At 46.2% G+C, this 17642-nt stretch overlaps 1 protein-coding gene across 3 annotated transcripts in view; it reads right to left on the bottom strand.

Moving 5' to 3' along the window:
* Positions 1 to 10712, bottom strand: part of SLC7A14 (solute carrier family 7 member 14) — a 256707-nt gene extending 245995 nt beyond the window's left edge. For 2 of the 3 annotated variants that reach the window (XM_075340630.1, XM_075340629.1), the window contains exon 1: positions 10602 to 10712. The gene's annotated coding sequence lies outside the window, so the exon portion shown is untranslated. Of the gene's footprint in view, positions 1 to 10201; positions 10537 to 10601 lie in introns of those variants that run through there. The other variant, XM_075340631.1, reaches the window with a different exon arrangement.
* Positions 10713 to 17642: the final 6930 nt, after the last annotated feature.

Raw genomic sequence — 17642 nt, 5'->3', positions numbered from 1 at the left:
TCAAAATATAAAGGATCTCTGAAAAGTCTCCACAATTCATTCAAAGCCTAGACCAAGTCTAAATGCATTCAGACCTCAGGCTATAGAGCCTTAACTGCAGCTTCTGGGGGAAGTGCTCACATTACAAATCCTAATGGGGTCATCCAAGTCACTCATTTCATGCCAGTTATTTCTTTGCACATTCAGCACAATTCAATGAAATCCAGTGTCCAAATAGTCTGCTTCACAAGTAATCCTAGCAGGATGGACTGTCTTTAGGATGAAAATAAACCACAGAAATACTTTTAGTTACCAAAGTAAAGTGTAGACCCTACCCCTGTATAACGTCAGGCTGTGCTGGATCCAGCACTCAACAAACCCTATTGCCTCCTGATGTAAATCATAGACTTATAATGAGGTATATCGGATTCTGTCATAGGACCTGAGTGTGGACTTGTGTTTTTTATGGGTTGCGTTGTATGGTATTGGAAACAATTTGGGGTACAGAACATTTTTGACTCAGTTCACATTTATCCTGTGCTCTATGCTGAGCACTTACATTAGATGTTTCATCTACATCCCCAAAGTATTCAGGTGAAATCCCTGATGAATCCATTCACTAATGAGGCAGTAGAGTTAATTCGGACTTCATTGGGCCTCTGTTCAGTGGTGTCCGTCTTTTCAAAGGTTCACAAAACTGACGCCTAAAAAGAGGGACGCTGCCAGACCACAGGCCAGACGGGAGTTCAAAGCGACTCCATCTGTTTCATTACAGTGAATTTTCAGTTGTTTTTTTCTGAATCACGTTTTTTAGATTTTTACACGTAATCCTCGGTGTAAGCGCTCAGCGTAGAGAGCAGGATAAATGTGAGCCACACTGTAGTGTGATCTTTGGGAAGCAAAATAAACACATCAACAGCAATTGAAGAATTGGCTTTATTACTATTTTTTACACCGTTCACCTTATATAATTATAAGTGATAGGATGGCTTTATTTCTCAGGTCAGTACAATTGCAGTGATACCCGATTTATAAGGGCATAGAAAGAAAAAGTCTTTAATTTTTGCACATTCGTAAAACCATCACGAAGCCAAAATAATGCCAAATAAATATTTATTATAGTGATGCTTCAGGACAATCAAGGTTTATATACAACAGAAGTCAAAAAAGGTGGGTAAGTTGCAGAGGGGGAAAGAGTTAAGACCCCACGTGCCCCTGGAATATGTTCAGAAAAACGGAGGTGAGGCAATTCATCATAGGAAGATGTATATAGGTGCAAAATTGCCCCAATACAGACTGGTCACAAGTAATGACCTCACAATGAATCACTCACCCATGTTAGTAAGATGACAAGCCAGGGTTGCAACAAGTGAATCCCCCAGTGGGCCCTGTGCATGAGTTAGCCACTTACCCCCCAACATGAGCATAGTTGGTACAATACACTTGATTCACTATACAGACAAAAGCAGTATTTCATCGTTCAACAAAGTACCTGGCTTATTATTATATAGAAGCATAGATAAATGTAGTATTTGTATGTATTTGGACAGTGAACCATTAGTGGTGAGCCAGTCCAACTCTGCGTTTGGATGCAAAAATTTGCTCTGGGGCCTACACGTTTTTAATTAGGCCCATGCATTCATTTTTTGCTGTGTAAGTATTAGTACCTCTTACTGTTTATATGAAACCTCTGCTGATCAATATCACACAATTCATTATATGATATGAAAGGCAAAGGAAAGGTCATAGATTGAGGCCTTCTGGAATTCACTAGCAATGGAAATAGTATGGTTACTAAAGAAGACTCTCATCTTACTGTCTAGGTTGAGAACAGATGATATACCGTACATAATAGGACTGCTGAGTAGATGTCTCAAGAATCCTCCAGTGGTGGATTGCCATGCTCAACAGCTTCCAGGATAGATAGATAGATAGATAGATGATTGATAGATAGAAAGAAAGATAGATATATGATAGACAGATAGATGATGGATAGATAAATAGAATATAAGGGACTATTTGCAGGCCAGGAGAGAAAGACATGCGATGAGGAGTTAGCAGAACACACTCCTGGGAAATATTCTTGCTTCCTGGTCACATGGGATAAGCTGCTTATCACACATAGACAAGAGGCCAAAATTACAAAGGAATGAGTAAAATAGATGAAAGGAGTGAAAATTAAACTGGATAATGTGCATTTTTTAATATGATATGGTTACATTAATGATGTGCAATACTCCATTTTTTTTTTTCAATTTGTATGATAATCTTTAGGCTGAATTCATACGATTGTATGGCATCAGATGCGATATGCTGATGACCCTCGGCTCCAGCTGTACTGCCAACGTGAGCAGAGTGTTATGCAGCTGTGATCCGATCCTGCAATCAGATCACAGCTGCAGAGGAGAAGGAGGGACTAATCTCCCCATCTCCTCCATTGTCAGCTGATGCGATTATCGCACTGCAAGTTTCAACCACACGCATAGACTTGTATGGGTGTGGGTGACATGTCTGACAATCGCATCATGCTGCAACAATTCAGAATCTGGATGAGAAAAAAAGCTGACCATCTGCTCTCCCTCACTGACTAACATTGGTCTGAGTGCAATGCGAGATTTTCTTGCATTGCACTTGTTCGATTTAGACACTTGTGTGAGCGTACCCTAAAAGTCACTATTTCCTTTTTTTTGGGAAAAGTAAAAAAAAGCTCCAGTTATCTTAAAAATCGTAGACTGTGTCCATGAAGGTATCGTGACCCCCATTCATCATAAATCTTTTTTCTTCCTCTCTAATTTTTCAATTATTAAAGGGAATCCATCACCAGGTTTTTACACCCCCATCTGAGAGCAGCATAATGTAGGAGCAGAGATCCTGATTCCAGCGATGTGTCACTTACTGAGCTGTTTAGTGTTATTTTGATAAAATCAAAGTTTTCTCTGCTGCAGATCTAGCAGTTATACAGAGCTCATGAATATGCTGGACTACCTAGCAGCATGCCAAGTAGTCCTCTAATGATAATCTACTGCTGATTAAACAGTGATTTTATTAAAACTACACTAAGCAGCCCAGTAAGTGACACATGGCAGGAATCAGGATCTCTGCCTCTACATTATGCTGCTCTCAGATTAGGTGGAAAAACCTGATGACAGATACTCTGTTATCAGCTTTCCGAGCGGTAAGCATGCCAATTCTTTGCTGGGGAGTTACTAGCGTTCTCTACAGGGAGAACAGAAGAGAGAGACCGCAACTGCCCGAAACCGGATCGTGGGCACAAGCAGTAGCAGTCTCCTGTGGAGGAGACTCGCGGCCCTGGAGGTCAGGACCCGCCATATTCAGGACATAGCGGGCCTGATCATGGGCAAGTACCCTTAGGATGCGTGACCACGATCAGTGTTCATAGCGTTTTGGATGCAGCTTGTTTCAGCTGCGTCCAAAATGCTGTGATGTACAGTAAAAAGCACAGTGGATGGGATTTCTAGAAATCCCGTGCCCACTGTGTCTGTGTACGGGCCGCAGCGTAAACTGACCTGCGGTGCAGCTTTCCAAGCTGCAGGTATGTCAATTATTCGCTGCAGAGTCACAAGGAGAACAGAAGAGATAGACTACAGGGCCCCGAACCCTGATTGTGGTCACAATCAGCTACGGTCCCCTGCAAAGGACCAGCCACGACCAGGATGCAGCGGGTCCTGATCGTGGGCACTTACCTTCAGACTATTTCTATAAAGGTAAGCCTCACTATATTTGTACATAATTATATTTAAAATATTTGTCTAATTTAAAAACAAAAACAAAGTACAACATCGCAATGAACCTGCGTCCAGGACACCAGGACATGGAGCAGCCTCGACAACTATACGTAGGTGCTTCTTTGGGGGATACAGATAGAACCATAGAGTTCCTTCTAGCACAGTTACTGCTCTTCTTTATGGCACCTTTACATGTTTTGATAATACTTAACATTCAATAAATTTACTTATATATTTTAATAGCAGAAATGATATTCTCAGACCTTCATGTATCCTAAATATTTTCTTTGTATGGGAAGCTCTCTGCATATTCAATCAGTGAATGGTCTGGAGATTTACCCTACGATGTAGACTTTCCTTTGCTCCAAAGTACAAGCGTATTCGGTATGTTCAAAATCCGCAGCAAATTGAAATAATTGAATCGTATTCATTATCGAAGTTTGTAAAGGAACCCTTAATAAAAAGATTCTTCCAGTTTCTATGGAGTCAGGGACGTGAGAAAGCGTTCCATGTGGCTCGTGCAATCTCTCTCAGTTCCTATGGTTTCTGCCACTTTTATCAGTAGATTTGCACAGCGTACAAAAGTATTCTAGCTGTCAAAATGATGGAAACCTGACAAACCCGAATATACAGTAAGTCAATGGGTTCTATCGTACAACTGATTGGACGTGACACCAGCGCAGACAAAACCTTACATAAAAAGTTTGGCAACATATTCCTCTATATTATACTTCTGGACAGACTCGTTACAATGCCCGTCCCTCTCCGAGTGGTGACTCATGCTGCAGGCTTTCTCATTCATTCACAAATACATTAAGCAATGAAATTAGAAACTTCAGGACAGAAACGTCAATGCAAAAAATATGGCTGCTGAGCTCAGAAAAGAAAATGTAAATATTTCATAAAGTATGGCTATGTGATACAAAGGAATAAAGGAAACACAGAAGCCTGGTGGAGAAAAAGCACACGGTTAATCGAGTCTTATATTATTTCCATCTTAGAATAGACGTTAGAGATGAACAAATTGATTTGCAGGAGTCTGGTCAGCGGTCAGGATAGGAGTTCATGGCCACCGGATGGGACTCCTGTGAACCTCCTCCCGCCTGCCAGCGTCACCACCACTTCTTTTGATTAGTAGGCTGGCGCGATGTTCTAGGCCCACAAAAGAAGCATCATGGATGAGGGCGGATATTAGTAGGTTTGTGGCGCTCTCGGCCTGGCAGCCATGTAATACTGACATGACCGCTGGACTATGGTCCTACAAATTGTTTTATTAACTTGAGTAGAAATGTTTTTCTCAGACATTTTTAAATTCACTTAAGGGGGCTTTACACGCTACGATATCGTTTATGTTTTATCGTCGAGGTCACGTTGTTAGTGACGCACATCCGGCGTCATTAACGATATCGCAGCGTGTGACACTTACCAGCGACCTTTACCGACCTCAAAAATGGTGAAAATTGTTCACCATGGAGAGGTCGTCCCAAAACCAAAAATCGGTAATGGTTGATTATCGATGTTGTTTGTTGCTCCTGCAGCAGCACACATCGCTGTGTGTGACACCGCAGGAGCGAGGAACGTCTCCTCACCTGCCGCCAGCCGCAATGCGGAAGGAAGGAGGTGGGCGGGATGTTACGTCCCGCTCATCTCCACCCCTCTGCTTTGATTGGCCGGCTGCTTAGTGCTGTTGCGGTGACGTCGCTGTAATGCCGAACGTCCCTCCCCCTTGAGGGAGGGATTGTTCGGCAGTCACAGCGACGACGACGACCAGGTAAGTGCATGTGACGCTGCCGTAGCGATAATGTTCGCTGCGGCAGCGATCACATGAAATCGCATGCACGACGGGGGCTGGTGCTTTTGCGTACGATATCGCTAGGAATTGCTAGCAATATCGTAGCGTGTAAAGCCCGCTTTACTGTTGATTCTTCAACCACATCTCATCTATTACTCTTTCAGTAAAAAAATTTGTAGAGAATAGCTAGAGCTGGACTTTAATAAGAATTCGGACATTATCATTGTCACATTAGGTACGGGGAAGTACCAAGCGCATGGCGAAAGGGAAGGGAAATCCTGTGTCTAGGGAGAGGGAAGATGGTGACCCCTGACCAAACATACTGCAGGTCCCTCCCCACCCTAGAAAGGTTCCACACCTATGCGCCGAGCCAGATACCTGACCCTAAATAGGCAACGAATGGGATGAGCTCTTTGTCAACCCCACAAAACAACTATAGAAAACACAAGGAGAACACACAGGGGAAAAAGCATGAACTTCTTATCATTAGATGACTCAGGTAGGAGTTCAGCAGAGCTTACAGCAATGATACCACAGAGGAGTACAAGCCACCTGCTTGAAAACTCAGCTTGAAGAAACTGAAAATATCACCAGCACAGTCCAACGGAAGGGAGAAGTATTTAAACAATAAGGTTATACTGACAATCAACAGCTGGGTGGAGTCGAGCTCCTGCTGGGTCCAAAACGGAGAGAGATCCAGCAGGAAAGCTTCCTATACCAATGAATACTGACAGCAGGAACAATGGAAAGTCAGGGAGCATTCTGCACAACCAGGCTCTGTGACCTTCCATGGCCAGAAACCACATGACTGTCACATGTGACACACCCGTGACAATCAGCATGTTCATTGATGTCACAAATACATGTGAGAAGATTACATTGAAGAAATATTTCCAAAAAGATCAAACTCTACCAAGGTGGTTAAAGCCCTTTGGTACCACTCAGAGATTTCTACTACTTGAAAACCTTCTCAACATGCAGAAATTTTCCCCTGTGTTTGGAATGGTTAAAGCTCTCAATACTAGCATTGCATCATCAACGTCTTTTGTTGGACTACCCCTTAAATCAGAGGTCCCCAACCTTTGTGACCTTGAGAGCTACATTCATCCTTGAGAGAGGGTCACGAGCCACAGCCATAGTAGTGACACTCAGAGCCCCTGTTACCAGTATAATGACAGCCAAAACTTTCCACAGAAATCATACTGAGGCAGTACACTAAGATCTAGGGGTTCCCACCTTACTCCCATTCAGATCTGCTCTTCTATGCAGGACTACTCACAATAGTCACCATCTGGATCCCTACTCTTTATAGTTGTTTTCCAGACTTGGTGCTTACGCACCAAGCTGGCATCTATATACATGTGGCTCTCAAGCCAAAGGTTGGAGAGACCAGCCGTAAAGCAGTATTCCCATCTCCAAGATCCTATCCCAATATGTAGTAGGTGTAATAATAATAATAATAAAATTAGCAAATACCTCCAATTAGTAATGTAGTATAGTTCTCCTGATATAGCCATGGCTCTTACCTCATGTGCAGGACATTTTAGCTTAGATATCCATGGTTATGACCATGAGCAACTAACTAAGTGTCCCTATACGTGGACGTAACCATGGATCCCAAAGTTGCAATGCCCTGCACATGAGGTAAGAAACATGGCTATATCATGAGACCTATACTACATTTCTAATTGGAGAAATTTAGTAATATTATTATTATTACACCTACTACATATTGGGATAGGATCTTGGTGATAGGAATAACCCTTGACAGTAACAGGTTATCTAACAACCACTATTTTTTCCATAAAATGTTATAAAGTAGTGAAAATCAATGAGAATTATGGTAAAATATATTATGGTATAATAAATTATAAATACTATATTTAATAGCAATTAATAAGAAGTGAGAAAGCACAGAAAACATATAGCAAAGGTTTTTGAGTAACTGAAAGTGGAGGCTCCATAGATCCAGAGATAATGCTTTCTATTAGGCCTCCTTCACACGTCCTTGTCTCCGGTATGTGTTTGGTCCATTTCCTCACGAACCGGAGACACGGGCACACGTAGATCCATTAAAATCAATGGGTCTGCGCTCACGTGCGTGTTCAGCCATTGACCGTGTGTATGTGTGGAGCATACGTGTGTCTGTGTGTTCCACACGTCAACATGTCCGTTTTTCTCCGGACATCACGGGTGTCACACGGAACGCAATCAGGTCACATGGAACGCAAACGGACCACACGGATGTGTTCCATGTAACACGCACCGGAGAAAACACATGTGTCTGCGAGAAAAAAAAATAAACTTTACTCACCTTCTCCAGCCCTCCTGTCTCTGCCGCTGCTGTCACTTGCTTGTGACCGCCGCTCATTATGCTCATTGCATATTCACTTCACTGCGGCTGGAAGCCGCAGCAGCGGGGAGTCGGCAGGACCGGAGACCGAAGATCAGCACCACGGACAGCGACGCCAGGGACAGGTGAGTAGAAAGTTCCCGTTCTCCGTGTGTTATCACGGATAACACACGGAGAACACACGTATGCCATAAACACGGCTCATGGAGGGCAATACGCACCTTTGACACGTCCGTGAAAAACGTGCGTGATTTTCACAGACGTGTGAAAGAGGCCTTAGGAATAACACATGTCTGGGCTACCTGGGTATTTTCTCAGACTGATGAATACATCAATAATGGCAATAGTATGAAAAGTGTCATTGACAGAGTATCCAGAATCACTTTATACTACATGAAATGCATATCTAATGATAGGATTACTGGGCATTATAATGTGCACTCACACGTCACGCCATCTGATACGACACCAGTCCGGTAACGTAAACTCGTCACGTCAATCTCAGATCATATTTGTCACATGACGGAGCAGGAAGCATTATATTAACAGATTATGTATCCCTGATACAGAAAAAAGTACACAAGCAGCACAGCCTTCTCATCTGTTACTATGGCATTCGTCCAGCCGCAGATACAGACATCCTGAACCAAATATTTGGCTCCATAAAGAAGTGCAGGAAATTCAGGACCTCGGAGAGCGCCAGAAATCACCCATAGACTGACATCCCAGAAGTACAGCCTGGCTGACAAAATACCAAAGCTCCCTAGACATAACTGCGCTCAGCAATCATAGGATCCAACAAATCGTTCTCATGTCAAACGAAATGAACCCCCTCCGGCAGAAAGCACTTTGCCTTGTCATTTAAGTCTAAAGCTTAATAACCACTTCTACGCCACATGGGGAAAGGTCTATTCAGTAACAAAAAAATGAAACCAAAGTCAGGAAATCATCACTTAATACTTGTTTGGACCCAATGGCCTTTAGTGCAATTACCCTGTAGTCACCAAATTGCGTAAATCTAGTGATTAGGTGGTATATTGTATACAATGGCGCATGCTGCGGAGCGTCTCCTGGCACCTGTTACTTGTACATGATAGACTGGCATAGAAGAAACCTGATCACCATCCTGTGGAGAAACGGACACCACCATTTAATATTTCCTTTATATCCAGAATCATTTTTATGACAGTGATGAATTATAAATGAACTGACGATATATTTTGACAACATTCCCATTTAAGAATCACAGGACACATTTATCTGTCTCAGGGATGAGCAACCTGTGGCCCCCCGACTGTTGAGAAACTACAACTCCCAGCATGCGGAGGCAGCTGTCTGGTGACATGTTAGGAGTTGTGGTTCAATGCTAGGTGGAGTGCTGCAGGCTGCCGAGTCCTGATCGATCTATCAGTCTGTCTGTCTATTGTTCAATCTGTCTATAGATCGATCGGTCAGTCTGTCTGCTGATTGGTTAGTCTATCAGTTGATTGGTCAGTCTGTTTGTCTGTTGATCAGTCAGTCTGTCTGTTGATTGGTCTGTTGATCAGTCAGTCTGTCTGTCTGTTGATTGGTCAGTCTGTTTGTTGATTGGTCAGTCTGTCTGTTGATTGGTCAGTCTGTCTGTCTGTTGATTGGTCAGTCTGTCTGTTGATTGGTCAGTCTGTCTGTTGATCGGTCAGTCTGTCTGTTGATTGGTTAGTCTGTCTGTGGATTGGTCAGTCTGTCTGTTGATCGGTCAGTCTGTCTGTTGATTGGTTAGTCTGTCTGTGGATTGGTCAGTCTGTCTATCTGCTGATTGGTCGGTTTATCAATCAATTGATCTGTCTGTCTATCAATCTCTCTATTGATCATCTGTCTATCCATCTATATAGAAAAAAGCTGGCAGCACTCCAAAAAAATAGGAAAAAGTGGAGTTTAATAGCCCATGTGGCGTCACTTTTTCCTATTTTTTTGGAGTACTGCCTTTTTTTTCTATATGCATTGTCTGCCAGTGGATTTATGGTTTGTTGGGGGCCTTGCACCCATTTCTCAATAGTTTATGTGCTGTTCCAAATTTTTTACTGTCTATCCCTCTATCTATCTATCAACTATCTATCTATCTATCTATCTATCCATCTATCTATCATCTATCTATCTATATATTATCTATCAATCGATCGATTTACCTGCCTCTATCATCCATTTATCATCCATCCATCGATCTATTACCTATCATCTATCAATTGATTAATCGATCTATCAAGTAGGAATATATATTCCCTTAATGACAGTAGACTACCCTCCATTTCTACAATATAGGTCACTGTTATTAAGGTCTGTGCATTTCCTTACCCTGAGCCCAGTCTTCTCTGCCCATCAGCACTGCAGATCCATTTGTTTCTTGCACTGAGACACTGATCCTCCCAGTGTGGGTTTCTGCTGGTGGCCATCTGACCCCAGGTAGGTTACACTTTCCCTTTACGAGCTATAGGGGACAGCTAAGCCCCAGCAGTGGGGGAGGGGGAAGGATCTGGGGACTTGCAGAACTGTAAGTAGACGCCCTACAGTCCATATTATCACATAGATCCTGGCTGCACAGACATGCTCACAGCCGGGGCTACAGCCTCATGTACAGTAGTAGTAGCAGCTGTTACATGCAGGCAGCATTGCCAGGAAAGGCAGAGGCAGAGCAGGAGGAGAGGGTTCAGTGATGGAGTGATGATAGCACAGACAGCGCTGAGGAAGCACTCACCGGAGCAGGGCATCAGCAGGCAGCGCCGGGCTCCATCTCCAGTCTGGGGCTGAGGCAGCAGAGGAGCAGGCGGAGCCAGCAGCACGTACACAGGGCTCCTGAATCATTCACACTCAACCTGCGTCACGTGACCGGCCCCACATGCATAATGCATCAGCACAGTGCCCTCAGAGGGCTGGCTGCTGCTGCCATGTGTCAGTGTGTGTGGCACTACAGTCACCACCAATTCTCTCATTTCAGAATCAGAAATGTGTACAAATCTGGCCTTCTCCACAACCTTATTTGCAGAACCAGGTGGGAAAAAAATGGAGCACCACGCTGAAAGGGGTCCTGTCATCTGATACACGCTGCCCTAAAGGTGGGCAACATGTCGGATTGCGGCCAAATACACACTTTGAAGATCTGGCTGGGGACTACAGGGAGCGACCTGTCAATCACCTGCCATGGCGCTGGGAAGAGCCGGCTATGGATTAGAGCCGGACTAGTTTCGTCTGTTATGGCCCCCAACTGGATCCTCTAAGGGGTACTTTGCATACTACAACATCGCAGCTGCGATGTCGGTGGGGTCAAATCGAAAGTGACGCACATCCAATTAACGAGCGCAAAAGTGTAGAAATTGTATGATCGGTGTAGTGTCGGGCATATCCATAATGTCGCTGCAGCGACAAGTACGATGTTGTTCCTCGTTCCTGCGGCAGCACACATCGCTGTGTATGAAGCCGCAGGAGCGAGGAACATCTTACCTGCGTCCCGGCTGTAATGAGGAAGGAAGGAGGTGGGCGGGATGTTTACGTCCCACTCATCTCCGTCCCTCTGCTTCTATTGGCCGCCTGCCGTGTGACGTTGCTGTGACGCCGCACGACCCGCCCCCTTAGGAAGGAGGCGGTTCGCCAGCCAGAGCGACGTCGCAGGGCAGGTAAGTGCATGTGAAGCTGCCGTAGCGATAATGTTCGCTACAGCAGCTATCACAAGATATCGCAGCTGCGACAGGGGCGGGGACTATCGCGCTCAGCATCGCTACCATCGGCTTGCGATGTCGTAGTGTGCAAAGTACCCCTAAGATTATGTGCATACAACAGTGGAAACCCACCACAAGTGACCCTAGTTTAGAAACTAGACCCCTTAAGGAATTTATCTAGCTGTGTCCTGAGCACCTCGAGTCCCCAGGTGCTTCATAGAATTTTATAATGCAGTGCCGTGAAAATAAAAAAAATCCTATTTTTCCAAAAATCTTGCTTTAGCCCTAAGTATTTTATTTTCATAAGGGTATTAGGAGAAAATAGACCCCAAAATCTGTTGTGAAATTTTTCCTGAGAATGCTGATACCCCAAATGTGGTGGAAAACTACTGTTTGGGCACACTGCTGAGCTCCAGAAGGAGGGATGCATTTGCAGAGCCCTTAATGTTCGAAAACAGTAGATACTCCCCACAAGTGATCCTATATTGGAATTAATCTAGAGTTTTCCTGGTATGTGAATTTTATAATGTTGTGACATATGTGGGTTGTGTATAGTACATCTGTAGCACCCAGGGGGCAGGGAATATCAGACACGGAGTCTCGTACCTGAGTTACTCATCACTAGGCCGGTGCGATGGTCTGGGATGTCGCGGTGGCCTGTCCGGCTTCGTGCCCCGAGGTGTACACCAATAAAGAGGGATGATGATGGGGTTGTAGTAGGATGATTGTCGTGACGCCACCTGTGGTACGCGGCCAGGGATTAGACGCCGCTGCTGTCGCTGAGATGGTATCACTCCCCATAGGTGGAGAAGGCCCCGGGGAGGATGATGAGGGGAGTAGTGATGTCGATGGCCTTTGGCGCCGAGGCGCGGGGTGGCGGTGCCGATAATAAGAGTTCGAGTCGGTTGCTGTGGCTCCAAGTGTCTTTACTCACTCTTTGTGCTGCTCGCCCAGGTAGTGCCAGTCACCCGCTGTGATGTGCCCTGTCGACCTCGGATAAGTTAGAAGAAGTCACCGGTGTTTGAAAGAAGAAAGTCCCTTTTTAGAGTTGCCCTTCCAGCCGGGAGGAAGCTGGGCTGAGCGCTCCGCCCCAAGCCGCAGGCCCCGTGAAGAGAAGAAAAGAAAGTGGTGATGGTCTTGTGTTCCAGAACTGGTGTCCTGGGTAGACTGACTGGTGATTGTGTGAGATGCTCCTACTTCTACCCCAAGTGGAACCCGCCCCCCAAGTGGTTGTCCTAGTGACCGGGACATTCCCATGCATCATGATGGCCAACCCCCTGCCTGCCCTAGCACAGCTCCCCAGTGAGAAGGCTCCTAAGCTATATATATATACAGTTAGGTCCAGAAATATTTGGACAGTGACACAAGTTTTGTTATTTTAGCTGTTTACAAAAACATGTTCAGAAATACAATTATATATATAATATGGGCTGAAAGTGCACACTCCCAGCTGCAATACGAGAGTTTTCACATCCAAATCGGAGAAAGGGTTTAGGAATCATAGCTCTGTAATGCATAGCCTCCTCTTTTTAAAGGGACCAAAAGTAATTGGACAAGGGACTCTAAGGCCTGCAATTAACTCTGAAGGTGTCTCCCTCGTTAACCTGTAATCAATGAAGTAGTTAAAAGGTCTGGGTTGATTACAGGTGTGTGGTTTTGCATTTGGAAGCTGTTGCTGTGACCAGACAACATGCGGTCTAAGGAACTCTCAATTGAGGTGAAGCAGAACATCCTGAGGCTGAAAAAAAGAAAAAATCCATCAGAGAGATAGCAGACATGCTTGGAGTAGCAAAATCAACAGTCGGGTACATTCTGAGAAAAAAGGAATTGACTGGTGAGCTTGGGAACTCAAAAAGGCCTGGGCATCCACGGATGACAACAGTGGTGGATGATCGCCGCATACTTTCTTTGGTGAAGAAGAACCCGCTCACAACATCAACTGAAGTCCAGAACACTCTCAGTGAAGTAGGTGTATCTGTCTCTAAGTCAACAGTAAAGAGAAGACTCCTTGAAAGTAAATACAAAGGGTTCACATCTAGATGCAAACCATTCATCAATTCCAAAAATAGACAGGCCAGAGTTAAATTTGCTGAAAAACACCTCATGAAGCCAGCTCAGTTCTGGAAAAGTATTCTATGGACAAATGAGACAAAGATCAACCTGTACCAGAATGATGGGAAGAAAAAAGTTTGGAGAAGAAAGGGAACGGCACATGATCCAAGGCACACCACATCCTCTGTAAAACATGGTGGAGGCAACGTGATGGCATGGGCATGCATGGCTTTCAATGGCACTGGGTCACTTGTGTTTATTGATGACATAACAGCAGACAAGAGTAGCCGGATGAATTCTGAAGTGTACCGGGATATACTTTCAGCCCAGATTCAGCCAAATGCCGCAAAGTTGATCGGACGGCGCTTCATAGTACAGATGGACAATGACCCCAAGCATACAGCCAAAGCTACCCAGGAGTTCATGAGTGCAAAAAAGTGGAACATTCTGCAATGGCCAAGTCAATCACCAGATCTTAACCCAATTGAGCATGCATTTCACTTGCTCAAATCCAGACTTAAGACGGAAAGACCCACAAACAAGGAAGACCTGAAGGCTGCGGCTGAAAAGGCCTGGCAAAGCATTAAGAAGGAGGAAACCCAGTGTTTGGTGATGTCCATGGGTTCCAGACTTAAGGCAGTGATTGCCTCCAAAGAATTCGCAACAAAATATTGAAAATAAAAATATTTTGTTTGGGTTTGGTTTATTTGTCCAATTACTTTTGACCTCCTAAAATGTGGAGTGTTTGTAAAGAAATGTGTACAATTCCTACAATTTCTATCAGATATTTTTGTTCAAACCTTCAAATTAAACGTTACAATCTGCACTTGAATTCTGTTGTAGAGGTTTCATTTCAAATCCAATGTGGTGGCATGCAGAGCCCAACTCGCGAAAATTGTGTCACTGTCCAAATATTTCTGGACCTAACTGTATATATAAGGTGTGAATGTGGACCACCAGTGATTAACGCCCTCCTTATCCGAGGCGAATATCGCACCTAAAAGAAGATGCAATACTCTGTGGCGACTGGAGTCTCAGGGGCGCAGCACATCAGGTTGGCATGTCTGAGTTGTATAGAATACACCAGGGTGGCATATGTGAATTGTGTAGAGCACATCAATTTTAAATACATAAGTTGTGTAGGGTACATTAGGTTCATATATGTGAATTGTGTAGTGTACGTCAAGTCATGCAATAAATTACAGTGTCAGAAATAAATGTAGCAGTCCATGAATGAGTGGTAGACTTTCAAACATTCTTTTATACACTGGCCAGGTTTTTCAGGACAGAAGTTGCATTGCCAAGTGGTGTCCTTTCTTATCCTCCTCCTCAACACTTTTTTGCGACCTCATGTCACACAGGTTTCCACAAACTTCACCGACTGTCATGGCAGTATTGGACTCTGTTCAGATTGCAAATTTTGACACTCCGCCCAATGGTTTCTGGGATCAACACAGGTAGACTCGAGCATCGACTTGCTGTGTGCTGATTCACTGGCAGGCTAGCAAGAGTTATTCTATGCTAGTCTGCTTGCTCCTTTAATCACTTGTTGTGGGGACACCTATCACATCTGCTCCCTCCTTTTGATGCTGATGGAATCCTTCTACATATGCCAGCTATAGTTTATTCTATGTTGGTCTGTGAGGTATTGTGTCCCAGACTCCCTGGTTAAAGTTGTGCTTTAGTTATATGTCGCGGGCGGAGGAGGGGACGCCGCGCTCTCCCACTGCTCGGGTCCGGCTGCCGCTGCGGCTGCTGCGGCCTGCCGCTGCTCGGTGGCTCGAGCGATGGGCCGGATCCCGGGAACTCGAGCGGCGCTCCTCGCCCGTGAGTGAAAGGGGATTGGGTTTTGGGATAGTTTATTGTCCGTGACGCCACCCACGGTTGTGGTGATTAAGTGGACACCACCGCTGCTCTTTCTGGGGAGCCCGGGAGTGATGGTACGGAGCAGCCAGTTGTTGATTTGCCCCTCCGTGGGTAGGGGTTGTGGTGCTCCCGGGGCCCGGTGATGGGATTGGAATGGTGGACAGGTGGGTCTGGGGCCTGTGGAGGTGCAGGGGCGCAGGGGCAGCGCTGTGCCGCACGGCACGGTGGTACTCACTCAGCCAGTAAACACGACACAGTTCTCGGTAAACAAACGGCTGGTTGGACGGGTCCCTCGGACGGTTCACGGTGCTGCGGTTCCCTGCAGTTAGCGGTGACGGTCTCTTCCCTGCACCTATGTAAAGTCCTTTTGGTAGCGATGGGTCCCCACCGGTTACCCACTCCTCGGCTTCAAGCTGGGCCGAAGGAGCTCTACTCTTGCCCGCAGGCGCTGGCCCTGGGAAACTGGTGCCCTGGCGGTGGCGGTGTCTCCCCTTCATGGTTGGGCTGTTGCCTTCAATCGGGACTTGGTTGTTAGGAGACAGACGTCCCCTTCACTGACGGATTTGGCAAATTATGGCGACTCCTAGCCTTGCCGGGATCCAAAAGGCCCCTGCCCTGGTGCTGACTGTTCTTCGTATACTGCTCCGGTACCGCCGGGTCACCACCCGTCCGCGGTCCTTCCAGCAACCTCTGAGCAGTCCCACTGCAGACTATCACCGCCGTCTGCTGACCTTGCTGTCACAGTCTGGGGCACACACCCAGACCAACTTCAGGCTTTCTTAACTGTCACTTAGTTTTCCACTTTAACTCCTCTTACAAGCTCCTCTACCACTTCCTTCTACTTCTTCCTCCAAACTCTATCTGCCTGGTTCTCCCACCTCCAGGGCTGTGTATTCCTCGGTGGGCGGAGCCAACCGCCTGGCCCACCCCCTGGTGTGGACATCAGCCCCTGGAGGAAGGCAACAAGGATTTTAGGTTAGCTTGGTGTACCTGCAGGGAATGTGGGGTGCGTGTGGTGTTGTGACCTGTGACCCCTGGCTTGCCCAGGGTGTCACATTCCCCCTTAGCAAAACGCAGACCGTCCTCGGGCTGCCCGTCCAACACCGGTTTTATTTTCCTTTTGTTTTTCTGTAAAAGATATGAAAGAAACGGTAACATATATACAGTTTATGGCATCATCCCACAGCGGGAGGTTCAGTTCTTAAACATTTCAAACGGTGTACGGTTACGGTTTCCGCTCTCTCCCACCCAAGTAACCTGGCCCTGATGCTGCCCCTAAAGCCCAGGCAGCACCCCTTGACCCCAGTCCAGCACAAGTTACCCGAGCGGGATCTGTCCTTCCCCTCCAGAGGGTAGCCACCGGTTCCTGTGGTGGCTGGGCCCCAGCCTGCTCTGCTGTGGACCCTCCCTCCAACCTGCCTCTCCGGAGGCGGCAATTGCGGAAACGGTAACAGGAACACAACTTATTTACAAGCCACATAACATTTGTGGTTGCCCTGCAAGTTCACGGGCTTGTCCATGAGCAGTTCCTCATGCAAATACTTTTCAAACGGTCCCCACGGGGACAACGGTGCCGACAGCGGCCGGTTTCCAATCACGGTTGACAATCAGGTTACTTTCACAGTAATCATTTTTTTCATTTTCCACCAAACTTTAAAGCTTGTAAACATCCTCAGACTGGTGGTCCCAACGGGGACGGTGCAACGGTGCTCCGCTGCAACTACTCATACTCTTCGGCATCACCTGAGGGAGGGGGCGCGGTGCTCACACGGGACTCCTTGCTGCCCCTTAGCTTAGCGTCCAGCGCGAACCACCCCCTCTCCCCACAGTGCCGGGTGTACTGCACGATGTCGCCCGGCATCAGGTTACGACTGGGATGCTCCTCAGGCAGGTGGGCATTCACATCCCGCCGGGCTATAAACACTTCGGCCTCCAGGCCCGGTTCATATATAAACCCATAGCCCCGGCGGACATCAAACCGCCTCACCTGCCCTTCGTACAGCGGCCCCCGGACACGGAACGTTGCCTGACGGAGACTCTCTTTCTCCCTGATTGCACGGGCCACCAGCTCCGCTTTCTTCCTCTCCCTCTCACCGATCTCCAGGCCCAACGGTACCGGCTCCCTGTCCCAGTACGGCGCTGCTGCGAGCTCCGGCGCACGGGTC

The sequence above is a fragment of the Anomaloglossus baeobatrachus genome, chromosome 3 (assembly GCF_048569485.1).
Source record: "Anomaloglossus baeobatrachus isolate aAnoBae1 chromosome 3, aAnoBae1.hap1, whole genome shotgun sequence".
Lineage (NCBI taxonomy): Eukaryota > Metazoa > Chordata > Amphibia > Anura > Aromobatidae > Anomaloglossus > Anomaloglossus baeobatrachus.
The sequence above is the reverse complement of the archived record's forward strand: the minus strand, read 5'-3'. Positions and strand labels throughout refer to the sequence as shown.